This window comes from Notamacropus eugenii, chromosome 2, assembly GCF_028372415.1.
Source record: "Notamacropus eugenii isolate mMacEug1 chromosome 2, mMacEug1.pri_v2, whole genome shotgun sequence".
Lineage (NCBI taxonomy): Eukaryota > Metazoa > Chordata > Mammalia > Diprotodontia > Macropodidae > Notamacropus > Notamacropus eugenii.
In genome coordinates this window covers 403,559,200-403,568,288 of record NC_092873.1, presented here as the reverse complement: position 1 = coordinate 403,568,288, position 9,089 = coordinate 403,559,200, and positions in this window count along the sequence as shown.

The window sequence follows — 9,089 nt, the reverse complement described above, 5'->3', positions numbered from 1 at the left end:
TGTTGTAAATGGGCAATTTGGATGATGAATTAATGGTATGAAGTTTCCAGAATGGAAATTGAACCTATTACGTGTCAACAGTGAAGGTTGCATAAGGTGTATGAATCAATCATCTGTGCTAGCAAGCTGAATTCAGGACAGTAAATTTATTTTCTATGGCCATTTGAGAACAGAACTTTACCTTTAGATGAAAACCTCAGTGAAAGAGAACCAACCATGCTATAGGCAAAGCATTTTCCATGTCAATAGTCATGTCTTATGAATGCAGTTCATAAAATGCAGGGACACTGGAAAGTGAACGTGCCAGATATGTGGCTTGGCGGTGATTGCTATTATTACTGTGATAGTCTGGCAATCTGGAACCAGAGGTGATTACACTATGAAGTATACATAGCTTTGCTGAGTAGCCTTGTCTATAAACAGTCTTAATTGATGACACGGCAAAGAGTGGGCTCCTTCCTTGCCTCAAACCTGAATAAATGTCCTGTCAGGCTGACTCATCAGATACAGTTAACCTCTTGCTGCTTTGGTCATTACACCCTATTCACGTTGAGCCTAAATCTGTCATTTTGGAAACTATTAATAATAGAATCTAACATTCGTATAGTTCTTTAAAATTGGCTATGCATTATACAAACACCTCCATTTCTCCTTACAACTCTGAGAGTTATTATCATCCTCTTTTTATAGATGGAGGAGCTGAGGAAAAAGAGGTTAAGTCACTTGCCTGGAGTCACTCAGTTAGTAAATGTCTAAGGCTAGATTTAATCTTAAATTCTCCTGATCTGAGTGCCAGAGCTCTAGCCATTGAACCACCTAGTTGCTTCTCACTCATTTCTGACAGCATTTTACTCTCAGCAGAACAAGTCTAATCCTTTTTTTTATCATGATAACTTTTCTTTTTCAAAAAAATATTTATTTTATTCTGAACTTAAGAAATGAAGCATTTCCATAACATTGTAGAATAGAAAAAAAAAATGATTCCACATCAAACAGCAAATCTATTATGTACAACTTACCAGTCCTTTTGAATATACATTAAAGTTATCATATAACTTGTTTTCCTTCTTTCCCCTCCCCCCCAGGGATGGCTACCATTAAATACAAACATTACACACACACAACACATACACACCAATATGCATACACATACATATACATATTCATATATTTTAACAGTGAGCACCCCAACATACACAGGGGGGCCTGCTGTCACAGCTTTTTAGATCTGCATTTTTAGAAGGAAAGCAAATTTTGAGGGGTCAACAGTCACTTTAATCAAGCACATGCATCATTCACTTAGTTCAGGGGAAAAAGTGAGCACCCTGAACTTCAGAGAAAATACAGAGAAATCTGAATCAACAGACAGTGCTTCCAAACTGTCTGATAGTAAGAAATATATACATCACAAATCAACAGACAGATGTGACTTCCTGACCATACATTCATAGTTACCAGAGAGAGAAGCACTAACATCTGGGTTTTCAAAGCTGGGGGAGCTCCTTAGCAACTTCTCCAACTTCCCAGAGTCCTGTCCAGCCAAACAAAATATTTCTAGTCAGTAAGCCCCAAATAAAACCTCACCCGCAGAGTATTTATACATTTTTTAGAGCCAGAGGGTATCACCACCCTTAAGAACTAATGCCTCATTAGAAACTTGACAAAGGTGTGGACCTTCCTACAAACTCCCCTTAATGGGCAGACCCATTAATGGGTGGGGAAGATCTTTAATCACATTAAAATAATTAACAATACAAACACATATACTGTTTCTAGTTAAAGAAACTTGTTTCTATACTTTACTCCTAGTTGGTTGTGTTGTCCTTCGTTCTTGAAGAGGACCAAAATGACATCACCATAAGAAAGTGAAATTTCAATGTGTATGACTGTGGCTAATCAGACCAATCCAAGCTTGGAATGCTCTACCACAGATTGGGCACAAAGAGTCCACGAGAATATTTGGGGTGGTTACTCCAAATCTGAGCATTCTATATTTCCTTTGGGCTGTCTCAATTTTGCTTTGCTCATAAAGCACAGCACCTTTGCTGATGTGGACGGGCTGTGCCAGCGTCTCCAGTGTTGCACAGTCAAATCCAAAGTTCTTGAGAGTGTCCTTGGATCTCTTCTTCTGACCACCATGTGATCACCTGCCCCATGTGAGTTCTCCATAAATAATCCTTTTGGTGAGCATACATTTTGCATTTGAATAACGTAGCCAGCCCATTGGAGTTGTGTTCTTTGAAGCATAGGGTGAATGCTTGGCAGTTCAGCTTGAGCAAGGACTTCAGTGTCTGGTACCTTATCCTGCCAGGTGATCCTCAAAATCTTCCTAAGAGTTCAAATGAAAGCGATTCAGTTTCCTGGCATGACGCTGATAGACTGTCCATGTTTCACAAGCATACAACAATGAGGTCAGCACAAAAGCTCTGTAGACCTGCAGTTTGGTAGTCAGTCTAATACCTCTTCTCTCCTAAACTTTTCTTTGGAGCCTCCCAAACACTGAGCTATCTCTGGAAATTCATGCATCAACCTCATTGTCAATGTGTACACATCAATGTGTACACCCCTAGAAAGTACACTACCAAGGTAAGTGAACTTATCCACAGTATACAAAACAGCCCAGGCCATAGGGTTGTTTCTCACTGGAAGCAGTAATGGGACTTGGCAGCCCCATGGGTGTCTGAACAGCCTTTTAAGGATTGGACTGCTCACCTCCTGGTGTAAGGAAAGGGGCTAGAAAAGGTGCCCTAAACATTGCCTACTTACCCAACCCTGGCCTGGTTGCCATGGCAGGCAGAGAATCCCACTATGCAATTGAAACACAAAGAAATGCACGAAAACATCTGCAAAGATGATTCCATTCACCATTGGCCCATGGAACGTGTGCACACTAATAGACAACACAAAATCCAGTAGACCTGAAAGAAGAACTGCTCTTGTTGTAAGAGAACTCAACAGTATTGCATCCAAACAGCAGCCCTGAGTGAAACAAGGTTGGCAAATGAAGGCCAGCTCCCTGAAGTTGGAACTGGATACTCCTAGTAAAGACTCTTGGTTGATAAAGACAAGATTCAATCAGAGGCACTTGATTATACTAAAACAAAAATTGTGAAAGATCCTACTTTACTTGTCATCTGTATCTATATCTCTGCACACACATATACATTACACACATACACACACACACACACACACACACATAAAATCATTCTGCACATAGTTCTGTTTATCAGTTCTTTCAAATTCTTATAAATGGCCATTATATCAACAAGTTTGTTTTCCTTTCTCCTACTTAAACCTTCCTGGTTCCTTTCATTGATCCTTCAGGATGAGATCTCAAAACGTCACCATGCTGGTTGTTCTCTGGGCACTGAGTACACTAGTGCAGATGTAATCTGACCAGTGCGTAGTATAGTGACATTATTCTCTACGTAGGCCTGAAACTAATGCAGCCTAAGATGGTGCTACTCATTTTGAGTCATGTAACACTGCTGGTTCATATTGAGTTGGTACTCAAGGAAAATCTACTGATTTTCTTCATAGAAAACAATTGCTAGCTTCAAGACTTCAGATAGAAGTACGTAAGGTGACTTACATCAGAACTGGACTTTATCTACACATGTCCAAATCAAACAATGGGGAGAAAATTCTGGTGCTTCCTGGAATTTGCAGACTTCTACCACTGGTTGTTTATCCCTCCATTATCTCCATACTCAATAGTATTCCAGAAAAAGAAATGGGCCCCAGAAATCCAATCAATGTTTGTCCGTTTCCTGCAGATATAATTTACCTTTTTTATTATTCAAAACATTTGATGAATTTTACACAATATTATGGTAAACAAGATGGTGAAGGGTAGGCTAAATAATAACAAATAATAGCACAATTAGGTGAATTTGGCCCAGGTTGAGAGGGCTCACGCAAAGAGGGGTCATCAATAGTCCAATGTCAACTTGGAAGGAGGCCTTTGATGTACTGTACCAAGGAATCTGTATTTGGCTGCTCACACTTTTCCTCGGTGACTTGAATGGCAATACTTTTCAAAATGCAAATGACACAAAGCTGGGATTAATAGCTAACATGTGAGTATAACAGAACTTGGATCCAAAAAGTTCTCAGGGACAAAATATAACAATATGAAATTTACTTAGAGACAAATGACATTTACCATCTCTGTAACCCAGGGCAAGTCACTTAACCTCTTGGGATTCTGTTTCCTCGTCTGTAAAATGAAGGAGTTGGACTCCATGAATTCTAAGGTCCTTCCAAGCTCTAAACTTTATATTCTATCTGAAGTCTTGTATGGAGGCTACAGATAGAAAGAACTCCCTTTCTTCCTGATCTCTCTCTCTCTCTCTCTCTCTCTCTCTCTCTCTCTCTCTCTCTCTCTCTCTCTCTCTCTCTTTCTCTTAAACTCACACACACGCCCATATACATTCTCTAGTTTCACATAGAAAAAGTTAAGAAAATCTCAAGTAAAGTCTTTAACAAAGAGGTTGTAACTGAGATGCAATCAGTCAGTCATGGAACTTCTTAAGTACTTACAATGGCATTATGCTTGGTGGGTATGAAGAAAGGTGATAATCCCTTTTCTGAAGGAATTCACAGTCCGGTGGGGGGTGACCACATGCAAACAACCATGTGTAAACAAACTACACACACATATCCACACTTACAGAGAGAGGATAAATTGAAGGTAATATCAGAGGAAGGTACTAAGATTAAGGAGGATGTGGAAAGACTTTTTGGAACTTTAGTCAAGATCTGATCAAAGCCTAGGAAACTAGGAGGCAGAGATGAGGAGGGAGAGCATTCCAGACATGAGAGATAACACAGGAGATGAAGTGTTATGTGTTAGGAATAGCAAGGAGACCAATGTCACTGGATCTCAGGGTTCATGGTGGGGAGTAAGTGTAAGAAGACCAGAAAGGTAGGAGTGGCAGGTAGTGAAAAGCTTTTAAAGGCAAGTGAAGGATTTTATATTTGATTATGGAGCTAGGTAGCACAGTGGATAGAATTTCAGGCTTGGGTTTAGGAAGACTCATCTTTTTTATTTCAAATCTGGCCTCTTACTAGTTTAGTAGCGATGTGACCCCAGGCAAGTCACTTAACCCTGTTTGCCTCAGTTTCCTCATCTGTAAAAAGAGCTAGAGAAGGAAATGGCAAACCACTCTAGTGTCTTTGTCAAGAAAACCTCGCACGGGGTCACAAAGAGTTGGACATGACTGAAAATGACTCAGGAACAACAACAACACAGAGGTAATAGGCAGTTACTGACATTTATTGAATAAGAGATGACAGTGCTTTAGGAAAATCAATTTGGCAGCTAAATGGACAATAGATTGGAGTAGAGAGGGAAGCAGCATGGTACAGAGAAAAGAGTGCTAGACTTGGAGCTAGGAGAAGGCCAGATTGTCTAATTCTTCTGAACTGATGCCATTAGCTAATTCATTTCTTTTCCATAAACCTCAGTTTCCTTCTCCATAAAATGGAGATAATAATACTTCTGCTATCTCCCTCATTAGATTGGGCAGAAGAATGGGGTTCGTAAGTTTTAAAGTTCATTAGAAATGTGAGCTAAAATAGCATCCTGAAACATGGCTACAGCTATGAAACAGAAAGAGAAAAAAATAGCATTACCATGTATTCCTCTCCAGCTATGGCTAAGTTCCCCCAGTGACACATTTCTGAACTCTATTAGAATCTCTATCTGAGTTTGTTTCTGGGATACAGGTTGGTCTATCCTTCTAGGCCTGTTGCATAGCACAAATAAACAGGCTGTATATCTGGTTTGTGGAGTAAACTCTTCTGGACTGCCATTTTTATTTTTACTTGAATAAAAAAAAGAAAGAAAAAAGTTAACATTTCCTTTCTTTAGGTCCATAAGACACAGGCAAGCACTGTGCTAGTCTTTTCTTCTATCTGTATAATATTTTAAAGACTTCTTATGACTGCTTTTTCCAATACTAAAAAAAACCATGATATTAGATAATGATGCCCTTACCTTTTGAAAAGGATGGAGGCGGGTCAGAGTTTTTTGAGGGAGGTTAAAACATTAAAATCTTGTTAACTGGCTCATCTGGGATCTAGGATCATTTTTCATTTTAATTTTATTTCAATTACTTAATTATTTTAATTTTTAATCAAGAAGCAGCTATTCTATTTGAAGTAATGTCACAATTTGGTGGCCAGCGACTCTTTTTTTCCTGTGATTTTTAGATAGTTTTATTCCACACTGACCTATTTATTGTTCTCACTGCCTGACATTTAATTTCCCATCTTCATGCCTTTGCAAAGGTTGTCCCACATATCTGAAATGCTTCTGTACCTCACCATCTCTTCTTGGAATTCATAAATCTCTTCAAGGCTTTGTTCAGTTGCCACATCCTTCAGTAGGGCTTTCCTGATGCCATCCTGTCCCCCTGTGGTTAATACACTGAGGGCAACTAGTGGCATAGTGGTTGGAGTTCTGGGAGTGGATTCAGGAAGACTCAACTTCAGTAATGGCACCTACATCCCTGGGATGTTGTGAGGATCAAATGAGATATGAAGTGCTTAGCAGAGTGCCCAGCATATATTAGGTGCTTAATAAATGCTTGTTCCCTCTCTCCTCCTCTCCCATTGCCTTATATTGGTTTTATATTTATCCATTATTTATTTCTCTTTTAACAAGTTGCATCCCCCAGTATAAGGTAAACCCCTGGAAAAGGGGATTACTTTGCTTTCATATTTTTATTCACATTGCCTAGAACAGAGCCTGACATATCGCCGATGCTTAATAAATGTGTATCAAATGATTTAGTCAGTCAACAAGCATTTATTAGGTATTTGCTAAAAGCCAGGCAGTGTGCTAAAGTTATGGATACAAAAAAGGGCAAAAACAGTTTCCCCTTACAAGGAGTTCATATTCCAGTGGGGTATATAGTAAATAGATATGCATATCTTAAAAAATAGGAATGATAGATTCTCCAGGAAGAAGAGGATGTGAATTATGCTTATTTCTTCTGTTTTGTTAATATGTGTGCCTCTAAGTGTGTGTGTGTGTGTGTGTGTGTGTGTGATGATATTTGACATTTAGATAGTACCTTAAGGTTTTGTGAAGTGCATTATATTATGTCAGATAAGATATCTGGATCAAATGATTCACACAGTCTTGCAAAATGGATGTTATCATCATCGCTATTTTTACGGATGAGGGAACTGAAGTGGAGAGAGGTTAAGTTTCTTACCCAAAGTCACAGGGATATGAAGTATCCAAGGCAAAATCTGAACTGAGGGTTTCTGACTCTAAAACCAACACTATTCACTGCACCACCTTTCTGTCTGGCTGCGCTATAGATGATTTTTGAATTAATTCATGGTCAGTAGACCACACCCATTATTTTGGGTTTTTCTTGGCTGAGCTATGCTGTACTCTCTGAACCAATTCGGAGAGTCAGCTTCTCACCTTGGAAAAGTTTTCAGGACACAAGGATGGCACTTAGTAAATGATCTCCACCAAGGAGCTACAAATTAAGACACAACTATAAATGAAGGCACAATGATGAGCAGCTAACTTCAGACATTGTTCAATCCACCAAAAACTTAGACCATGACTGAACTTCTAGGGGAGCAAGAAAAAAGGAAAGGGACAGGTACAGCTGCATAGCAGAATAGCAATAATAGGGGCTAGGACCGGGAGAGCATAGTAAGCGCAGGGCAACAAAATGTGAATTTTCTCCCATTTGCCTCTTTCCCTCCAACATGAACTTAAAACGTTAGGCAATGAAGAGTCAATGAATCAATTTGTACTTACTGAGTCTATTGCATGATAGGTTTTCACTTGAGTTGGGATGTACAAGGAGAGGTAGAGATAAATTTTAGGTGTGGACCAATGTAATTAGGGAAGACTACACAGGACTAATGAAAATGAATGGCGGCTTGAAGCCCTCAGAGACACTGATTTGTATGAGAGCTGGCACCATCACGTCTTTTGACCTCTAGGGCTTTCTACTGCTGAAAAGGAATCCCTCCTAAGTGATAGCGTTACCACTCTCCTGATTTGAGCTGAGATCTTATCTCTCAGATGAAGATCTTATTTACTATTATGTAATCTTTAATTTATTCTAATCTGAAGAACTTTAATTTCTTTGTGCTTGGATAAATTCTCAGTATTCACATTTTGTGAGAATCTTTTTTTTTTTTTGGTAACCAGTATTTGGTGAGAATTGGCTGAACTGGTGAGTCTAAGCTAAGGGCTACTCTAGCCCTTACGAGTAATTAGGGAAATAACTTTCTTTCTGAACCTCATCATTGTACACCTAAACCATAGATATTTGAAGCACATAGATATAATTCTAGCCTAATACTCATCTTGGAAACTAGACGAGATCTCCCTTGGGCAGCCTGGATTCTATTTACTACTCACCTCAGCTAGTAACTCTGAGAAGGCTCTTTTCCCATTCTCTGCAGGAGAAGGGGCAGGTGGGTTGGGGAGAGACTTCAGATTTCTATGCATGATAACCTATAAATTGTGTCTATAGACTTAGACAACATATATGTGTATGTAAATATGTATACATATACACATACACACATATGCACACACATATATAATTATACATTTGTATATGTGTGCATGTATGTGTGTGTTTATATGTATTTACATATAAACACACACATATACCTCTGTATACACACACACACACACACACACATATATATACTTACTGAGAAAAATGATTATTTTCTTATTATATTAATAACTGATTTTATAGACGGGATCCAAAGATCCTCTTTTTACTTCCCCATTCAAAGCTCAGTCTCCCATGACATTTCTGACCTTGCCCCCAAATTCCCCCAGTCCGTACCATCTAATCTAGGTAGAATTCTTATTGTAACTCTTAGTGTAGTTGTTTAACTTGGGTAGGGCTGGGTGGAGAATAGATTCTTTTATACAGATTGCTAGAGGTGGAATGATCTAGGAGTGCTGACATGATCAAAATCACATACCTTAGCCTCTCATTAGAAAAAGTTCACCTCTCATTATAATATTCATTCTCTCATTAATTTTTAACCAATCAGAGTTGATTTTCATCTATCAGGGACAC